The sequence below is a fragment of the Adiantum capillus-veneris genome, chromosome 21 (assembly GCF_014529385.1).
Source record: "Adiantum capillus-veneris isolate H3 chromosome 21, ASM1452938v2, whole genome shotgun sequence".
Lineage (NCBI taxonomy): Eukaryota > Viridiplantae > Streptophyta > Polypodiopsida > Polypodiales > Pteridaceae > Adiantum > Adiantum capillus-veneris.
The window spans coordinates 77,870,761-77,879,620 of record NC_140951.1 but is presented as its reverse complement, the minus strand read 5'-3'; positions in this window follow the sequence as shown (position 1 = coordinate 77,879,620).

The following is an 8,860-nucleotide window of genomic DNA, read 5'->3' as shown; positions in this document are numbered from 1 at the left end:
CTTACGTACACGTTTCACTTTATAAGCAAGTCTTAAGTGCAAAACAAGTTGCGGATTTTCACACTCAGTACCAAGGATTTGGGTTGACCTTGGAAGGAACAACATTGACTTGGTTCTAGTTGTTGAATAGCAGAGATTTCCCAAACATTAAGCAACTCCTACAAGAGTTTGCGAAGGGATTCTCCAAAAGAGGGATCAAGCACAATACGGTGTCCCAAATCTATGCCTTTAAGGGAAAGGAAAACAAAAGGTGAAGGAAGATTCACTTTGCTTTAGCACTAGAATGGTAACATGACACTTTTATGTCCTTGGACACTTTTGTGTCCTGTTAAGTGACCATTTTGCTTGAATTATTTGAAGAGTGTGAAAATGAATTTCTTGGTGCTATATATCCACAAAGTTTCCTTATGAGCTGAAAAAAACTTAGCATTTTTTTTGGAGTATCGATCTCACCATTAACCTTACTCTTGCACAACATTTTTGAACCTAAACTGTGTGAAAAAACGGGTCATGTTTTGGCTTTTTTTTTTTTTCAATTTTTGGTAACTATACCACTCTAAACTTCCTGTTTGTGAGGTTTAGATGGCTAGAGGTTAGGACTTCATAGTTCTCAACATGTTTTGATGCTTGTAGGGAGAGCTAAGTGGTAACATTGAAAGTTATGACCAATTTACAAGAATTGCATAATCCTGTTTTTTGGCCAAAATTAGCACTTTTATGATTTTTTTGGTGGCTTTCTTGATATCCAAATTCAATTTTGATTGTGTAAGTGTAATGTATAACATAAAGCTAATCTTCCTTGAGTTTTGGGGGACCTAATATGCTATATAGAATAGTATATGTTGATGGTTGAGTTTGTTGATTGCTGAAGAATACGATACATTTTAGAGTAGCAAGTATAATTTTCTCGATATTGCTAGTTTCTTAGGCCAATTGTGTGTATTTTGTAGGTAGTAACCATATCTAATCATAGACTACAAACTTGGCTAGATATTGAGTAGTTTCTATGGGTTTCTAGAGGTCATAATGCTAAACCCAGTTTTTTCATATTTGCTGTACTTAGCACTTTATCATTGCCCCCAAGGTTCCAATTCTAAGAGATCCATTATCCTTTTGACATGATCCATGGCTCCTTTTGAATCCAAAGGCCCAAAGTGAACCAAGAAAACACGTATATAGTATCTGTATTGAGCGTGACTATAGAAACTTTGATAATAGGTCCGCAGAATGGCAAAATGCAACTTTTTTGTACCTATTTTTTTTGCCCAAAAAAAATTTAGTGAGGTAAAAGCAACCATATGTTTTGGTCACCAACCCATTGAAGTTAACGGGGCATTTTATCTCATGTCCTACAAAAATCCCCACTCTTATTTATATACAATCAACCGTAAGAAATTGCTATTTTGGGCAAAATGCACTGGTCCATCAACTTTGGAGGCTTGTAGTGACCAAGTGATGAGAAAGATTACAAGTGTCTCATTTTTTCCATATGTAGTAGTTATTGAACTATAAGCTCATGAAAGGATTTTTCAAAATGAGTGGATCTACTATGGTTTTGGAATTTTTTCCCAAAACCTTGAAAGGACACTTTTATGTCCTGTTAGGTTACCATTCTAGTGTTAAACAATATATTGAGAGATATCCGGTGCGAGAGTTATCACAAGATATATGATTATCAATTCTCTTCATAGAGGGCTTGAGAAAGAAAACTCTCAAAAAGGATTTGCACTTAAAGTCATGCTCCACATTTGAGGAAGTCACTAGAGAAACATTGTATCTAGTTGACAAATGCAAGACCTACGGAGAGGTATCAAAGGACATCAACATAACCACCAGTAGTGCCTCTTCAACCATCAGCGATTCATTGACATAACAAAGAAGTGGAGGGTGATTTCACTTTCAGTGAAGAGGTACTTCGCATAAGAGATCAAAGGGAGGAAAAAAATTCTCTCTCTCTCTCTCTCTTATCCAAAAGAATTAAATTCAAATATTTTTGCAACCTAGCACTACATAAGGCAATGTTTCTATACATTCATCATTAAGACACTTGCCTTCGGCTAAGACCGCTCCATTGCACCATGAGGGACTGGGAAATTAGAAAGCTCACTACAAGGGAGGAGAATTAGCATCAATTTTTTTGTTTTGCATTAGTGTTCCTTAGCTTTGCATTTTTATTCAATAAAACTCATGAGAAAGTTACGACAACAACCATACGAATGGATCACCAAAGTCTTAAGTACTTCATGATGCAAACCAAGCTTTCCAACAAACAAATGAGGTGGGAAAATTTTCTTTTACAATTTAATTTTCATATTGATAGCAAGCACAATCAAGTGGCCAATGCACTATCACAACGACCATAAGTAAATTCAGTGTCTATAGCAACTCACAATGATCTATCTTCTATGATAGATGAGTATGCTACTGGCCCTATTTCAAGGATATAATGTCAGCCCTCGCCTTAGGGAAAAAAGAAGAACCATTTACCTTGCAAGATGGTATCCCCATGGAAATAGGCTATGTGTTACTAACTGCCTCCTGAGAAAGTATTGTATGAATCCCATGCTCCTCCCTATGTGGGGCATAGAGGGATTCAACCTACTCTTGGAGGAGTAGAGACATATTTTTACTGGCCTACCATGAAACTAGACGTACAAGAGTATGTTTCAAAATGCGTGGTATGCCAAAACACCAAGTATAATAGAGGGAAGCAACCTGGATTACTCCAGCCATTGCCAATTCCTAATTCACCATAAGAGAGTATATCCATGGATTTTATCTTTGTATTACCCAAGTCTATCCATGGGAATACAGGAATATGGACAATAGTCGATAGGTTTAGAAAAAAAGCACATTTTATACATGTCAAAAAAACTATTAAGGCACATCAAATGGAAACCCTCTTCATATCACAGATTTTCAAACACCATGGCATGCCAACATCCATATTGTGAGATAGAGATCCTCGAATGACCAATAATTTTTGGAAAGATCTCTTTGAGAATCTAGGTACAAGGCTTAATTTCTCTTTGGCCTATCACCCACAAATGGATGTCCAAAGTGAGATAGCTAACCTTACAATTCTAGATTTACTCAAGACCTATGTCACAGAAGTAGATCAATGCTCACAATGGGAGAAGTATCTACCTCTTGTAGAGTATGTGTACAATAACACTATCCATACTACTACATGAGCGAAGACCTAAAGTCCCTTGCTACTTAAGGGGAGGTAGGACATGTGGAGGCCATGCCTCCCAATAAGGGGTCTCTCTCTCTCTCTCTCTCTCTCTCTCTCTCTCTCTCTCTCTCTCTTTCTCTCTCTCTCTCTCTCTCTCTCTCTTGTCGCAGAGAAAAGGTAGGGATGCTTCATAAGGCATAGGATAATAAATCTCTTCTTCTTCTCTTCTCTTCTCTTCTCTTTTTCTCTTCTTCTTCTTCTCTCTCTCTCTCTCTCTCTCTCTCTCTCTCTCGCTCTCTCTCTCTCTCTCTCTCTCCAGATCTCTCTCTCTCTCTCTCTCTCTCTCTCTCTCTCTCTCTCTCTACAGCTCTTGCATCCTTCCTTGGCATAGGCATAATGGAGATGACATCGGGGGACGGCTCTATAAGTGCAAGTCCACGAATGGTGGGGGAAGCTCTTTGTACATGCTTCCAATGCAATGGTAGTTACAGATTAGCAGATTTATCAGGAAAACTCCACAAGACCAGAGTCAATGGATGGAGATTAAAGCCCTACTTTCAACGTATCAATCCGTTGATAAGCAGTCATCTGCCTACATCGTCTAAGCTCCAAATTGGCATGGCTCCCTTCGGCTTGGCAAATGCTCCACCTATTTTTAAAGCTTTGATGTGCAAAGAAGAACCAGACTTGGAATCTGAACATACCCAAGGCAACCCTCCCATCTCCGATTTATGGGATTGAGGTAATGAAAAGCAGGTCTAATGGAGTAAAAGAGTGCATGACACTCCTCCTATTGAAAAAAAAAAAAGTGGAAAAGGAAAAATGACAAAAAAAAAGAGAAAAAAAGAAGAAAAGAAGCAACACCGTCCTCCTAAAGATATGAATATCTCTAGGCTTGGGGGAGGGCTAATATGAGTGGCATAAAATGGTAACCATCTTTTTGCAACATTTGTCAGCCTACTCAACGTCCTCTTCTTCATATGTGTATATATTTTTCTATGCTATTAAGTTATCTAGAGTAAATTCCCCCTCTTCGTTTAACCTTTGTGGCAACACATACATTATACTCTTCCCAAAAATGTCACCTTAGTCATATATTTATATTACCACCCTTTTCTTTTTTGCTTTGTAAATAGAATAAGCATACAATAACCAACTATATACCCCCAAACTTTCTTATCTCTTGTGAATTAGTAGTAGAAAAATAATATATCCATCTTCCACCCCTTATAGATAAATTCCCATGGAAATCAACTCTCCACTTGTCTTTACCAAAGATTATGGTCCCTCTCTACAAGTCTTCTATGCCCCCTACATAGGTGGCCCAATATCTCTTAAGAATATACATATAGTTTCTCTCCTTTCAAAAAGACTCCAATTGTATATTCTTTTCACAAGCAAATAATATTGGGCCCTCCTCTATTTGTTTAAGCATCATAGCCTTTTGAAAAAGCATGATTCCCCTTGGATGCATACAAGCAAAGGGCCCATACAAGAAGACTTTGAAGCAAAAGGTTCCCTAGCCTAGTGTGGACCTTCCAAACCGAATTCCTTGGTGCATGGGCGTGAAGAATAGTCCAAATTCATATCAAACATGTTGAGAAGGTCAATTTTGCCTTTTGAAGCATGTCATTCCGAGCTACAGGTAAAAAGTTATGGTCAAAATAGTGTAAATCTGTTAGATTCGCAGCAAAAGGGAACTGTAAATCAAGTAAATCAAGAGAGTGAGATCTTATTTTTCCCTACTCATCTTCTAGAAGAGCAATGAGTGTTCAAGGTCACTTGCATGTGATGGGACCAACCTAAAGATGCTTTCTAAATGCCAAGACAGACAAGTTGAGATACCCCGCAGGAGCCACCCGTAGGGCCTCATGGTGGGACCCACCTACATTATGCACCCCTATGGAGCCTTCACGGTCTAAAATGATATTTTTGGTGAATAAATAGTCCCTTTTATGTCCAATATTCAATGAGTGGTCAAAGGACACTTAATTAGGTCTAATCACTTACTCTAATTAAGTGTAGCATAATCCCACTCCTACACAACTATAAATAGCCCCCCTTGGAGAGACTCAAGGACACACACACCTATATTTTCAACTTCATGTTGTTTCTTGATCAATAGTAGAGAAAACCCCAACTCTCCCTCTTTCACATCCTCCCTCCTAACCCTCCTCTTTGGAGGAAGTGCAATTCTATTCTCCACTCTCTCCATTCTACAATCTCTTACTCCATCAACCCAATAAATCATTTGTAGCACCTCAATAACTTGTAAATACATCATGATCTCTCTCATGGTTATGTTAATGATCATGAAATCATCTTCAAAAACTTTCAAGTGTCGCAATTCGTGATGGTTAGCCAGCGTCTGTCCTCCCCTTAAAAGGTGTGCGAGAAATCAAGTAAGTGTTCTATTCTCAATTTACCATTGGTTTGTTTCTCCACACTTATTCAATTGGTCTAAAGAAATTTCTCACTCCAACTCTCTTTTGCTTCATTACATATGCATGTGGCTACCTCTCATGGTGATTTTATTTGTGTCACGGCATTGCATAGATGGAGATGAGCTCTCTATGCAAAGTGTGTTAGTTTGATGTAAGTGATTCTCTTGTGTGTTTGAGAGGCAAGTCTTGCGCGCATGATTTTTTTGATGAGTGCTTGAGAGAGGAAGAGTTTGGATGTATTATGGGTATTCTTATGGGGAGAAGGTGAATGCTATTCCACAAATTGCATATTTCATTTTGATGCACGGCATTGGGTTGCATAATCGTTGATGGTGTTCAAGTGTCCAAAGTGTATATAGAGTAAGGGGGTTTTCAAAGTGTGTTGCTTGGGTGGGTGAGTGCAAGTGTTATTTTTTTGATTGGTTTCCTTCTCCACTCCCAAAAGAAGGTGGTGCCCCAAGTAGTGTGCGTACATCTTTACGAACATTTTGTGAGGGTAGGCCCATTGGTTTGGGTTTAGAGGCCCCATTTCAAAAAGCTCGCCCTCAGCGGTAGAATTGAATCCACCTAGCTAGCATGTCTTCCATGCAAAATTGTAAGCCCTTGGTTACAGTGATGGCCTCAAACATAGCAGTCAAAACATTAAGTGCCTTGCACAATCTAGATTGGTAGGGATGTTGTGAGGTGCAAATGTCCTTGATTCCCCATACTTATGTGCCAATGCCCTTGATTCCAAGTCAATGGGTAGTATCTTGGCACAAGAAAGAAGCCTTGCTTCATGGAAAACTGCCAAAGCTCTTTGCTTTTCACAACAACAATAGTTTCGAAGTAAAGTGTAAACATGGAAAAATAAGAAAACACTTAGATTTGTCTAACCTGGGCTTCCGTCTGCAAGTAGTCTTCATGAAATTTGTAAGGAAAAACTCACTCCAAACCGGCTCGTAGCCATTTGTTTTGCGAGAGAGTTGTCGTGTATGCACATACGCCCTCTTGTATCAAATATGCGTGCCTTGTACGTAATGAAATAACTTGCAAGCATTTTGCAAAATCCCTGCCAAGTTTGTATGCTCATAGCATATGCCAAATGTGGGGAGTCTCAATGCAAGATGCATAAATTGAAACCTTTTCTTCACATAAAGTGAAGCCTTGCTGATAGCCAACTGATGCGGCTATGACAGACAGATATCATGACAAAAAGAATCGACCTTGTTGAGCAATTTCAATTGAAATTAGCAAGTAATGTGGGGCAAGCATCCTTTGTCAACTTCTAGAAATAGTGAGAAGGAGTCGGCCATGCCAAGCAACTTGCCCCCTTCATCAAGTGAAGCAATAGAATGTGCCAATCTCCTGAAGATTCCAAAAGATTGCAAATTTGCTATGCTTTTGCATCAAAATTAAACTACTGAGAAGCCATGCTGCGTAGCAAGGCGGTTGGTACTCAAGCCATGCTTGATTCCAATCTTGAAACCAATCAAATTTTTGGTGCTTACAGTAATTTTCACAAACCATGCTTGTGCTTTTAGTGCCTAAAGTGTGCACGTATGTTGCATAGCATAACTGTCAATCAGATTCTCAATAAACAAAAATCAATTGCGTACCTCATTAAGTTCACCCGCCGACAAATCTCGCCGACTCAAAAATCGAATGAGTTGCAAGCAAAAAAAAAACTGAGAAATGATTTTCCAAACACTGTTGCTTGGTGCAATAGATGATCTACTTCCAGTTGCCAATGGCCTTGCCCCATTCACAAGAAAATTGGAAACTTGTGATCAATTCAATGCTCGAGTTGGGTTACACAAACCGTGGCCATGAGCATCTGTGAATGATCCGATCGGACTTGCCAATTATCGTTACCACATACAGTACATGCCATGCCTGAGTTACTTGTATTGCAAGGCAACGTTGCCTCGTGGAAGCCATTAAAACTCTTGTATGTGTTATCTTTGGTGGAGCCTTTCTCCTTATTCCAATTGGTGGTAACGACCAGCTGAAGTGGACATAATGTACTGACCATGGTCATACTTGACCCATAGGTAGTCTCTCAAGGAAACATAGCCAAGATTAACATAAGTGCATGTTTCTGCAATACAATTGCACACATAAAGCTATGAAAACTGCAAGAACGTGAAAAAATGCAAACTTGATAATCCACCCTAGTCTTTGCTGCGGTTGGAAAAGGTCGCAAATTTGTGAGAAAAATCTATCTCTGCGATGCCGGCATGCATTCGTCTTTCCTTGAAAAGTTGGCCATGTCAAAGCTTTTTAGTTTTTGAATTTGTTTACATGCCAATTAAGGCATCCCTTGCAACACTCTTCCTGCTTGCAACTTGCACACTTTGCATGGCCCATGCATGCTGGTTGTACTTCTCCCCGTGTGCTATGCGATTTTGTATCTGAGGTTGGGGTCGAAGTTCGGGGAATTGCCCGTGGGCACCTTCCCTAAAAACCTTTTTTAATATAATTACCCTAAGCTAGGATAAGCCAAGAAATAGTCTAGAGATGGCGGCCGTCTGCATTGAGTAGGTAGGGTTGGCTTTGCCTGCTGTGTTGCTCCCCCAGCCTCGCGCCAGCTGCATGTTTTTCTTAGCATGCCAGCGCAGACCCAATGACCCCATTTGCGTGCAAGATGGTGGAGGTCGACTCCGCTAGATATTCGTGTACAGGAGGCGGTTCCCTCTGTTTCCATGCAAGCCCTACTTCCAGTTGCAAACCTCCATATTGACATAGAAAATGAAGCTTAATCCTTGCATGCCTCTTCAGAATCCACGCCTCCTTGAGGGAGAGAGAGAGAGAGAGAGAGAGAGAGAGAGAGAGAGAGAGAGAGAGAGAGAGAGAGAGAGAGAGAGAGAGAGAGAGAGAGAGAGAGAGAGAGAGAGAGAGAGAGAGATGCACAAGCCATGCAAGGACCCCTTCCACCATAGCTCTCCCCCCTGAGCTTTAATACCAGAGAAAGGCCCTGGGACTGCCTAGCCTCGATCCTCCACCAGACCTCCCTTTATAGGCCTTGCCCCTAGGATCCCATCTCCATTAGCAGCCGCCCTTGGCCCGTGGTCCTTGACCTCCATGGTGGCCCTTGGACTGACAGGTTTGGTTACAAGGACTTTGTGGTCATAGCCCATCTCTTCTTCTATGACATCCTACAATGTAGAGTTAAATAAACAATGAAGCACCTAGTGCTTTTGTGTGTGTGTGTGTGTGTGTGTGTGAGAGAGAGAGAGAGAGAGAGAGAGAGAGAGAG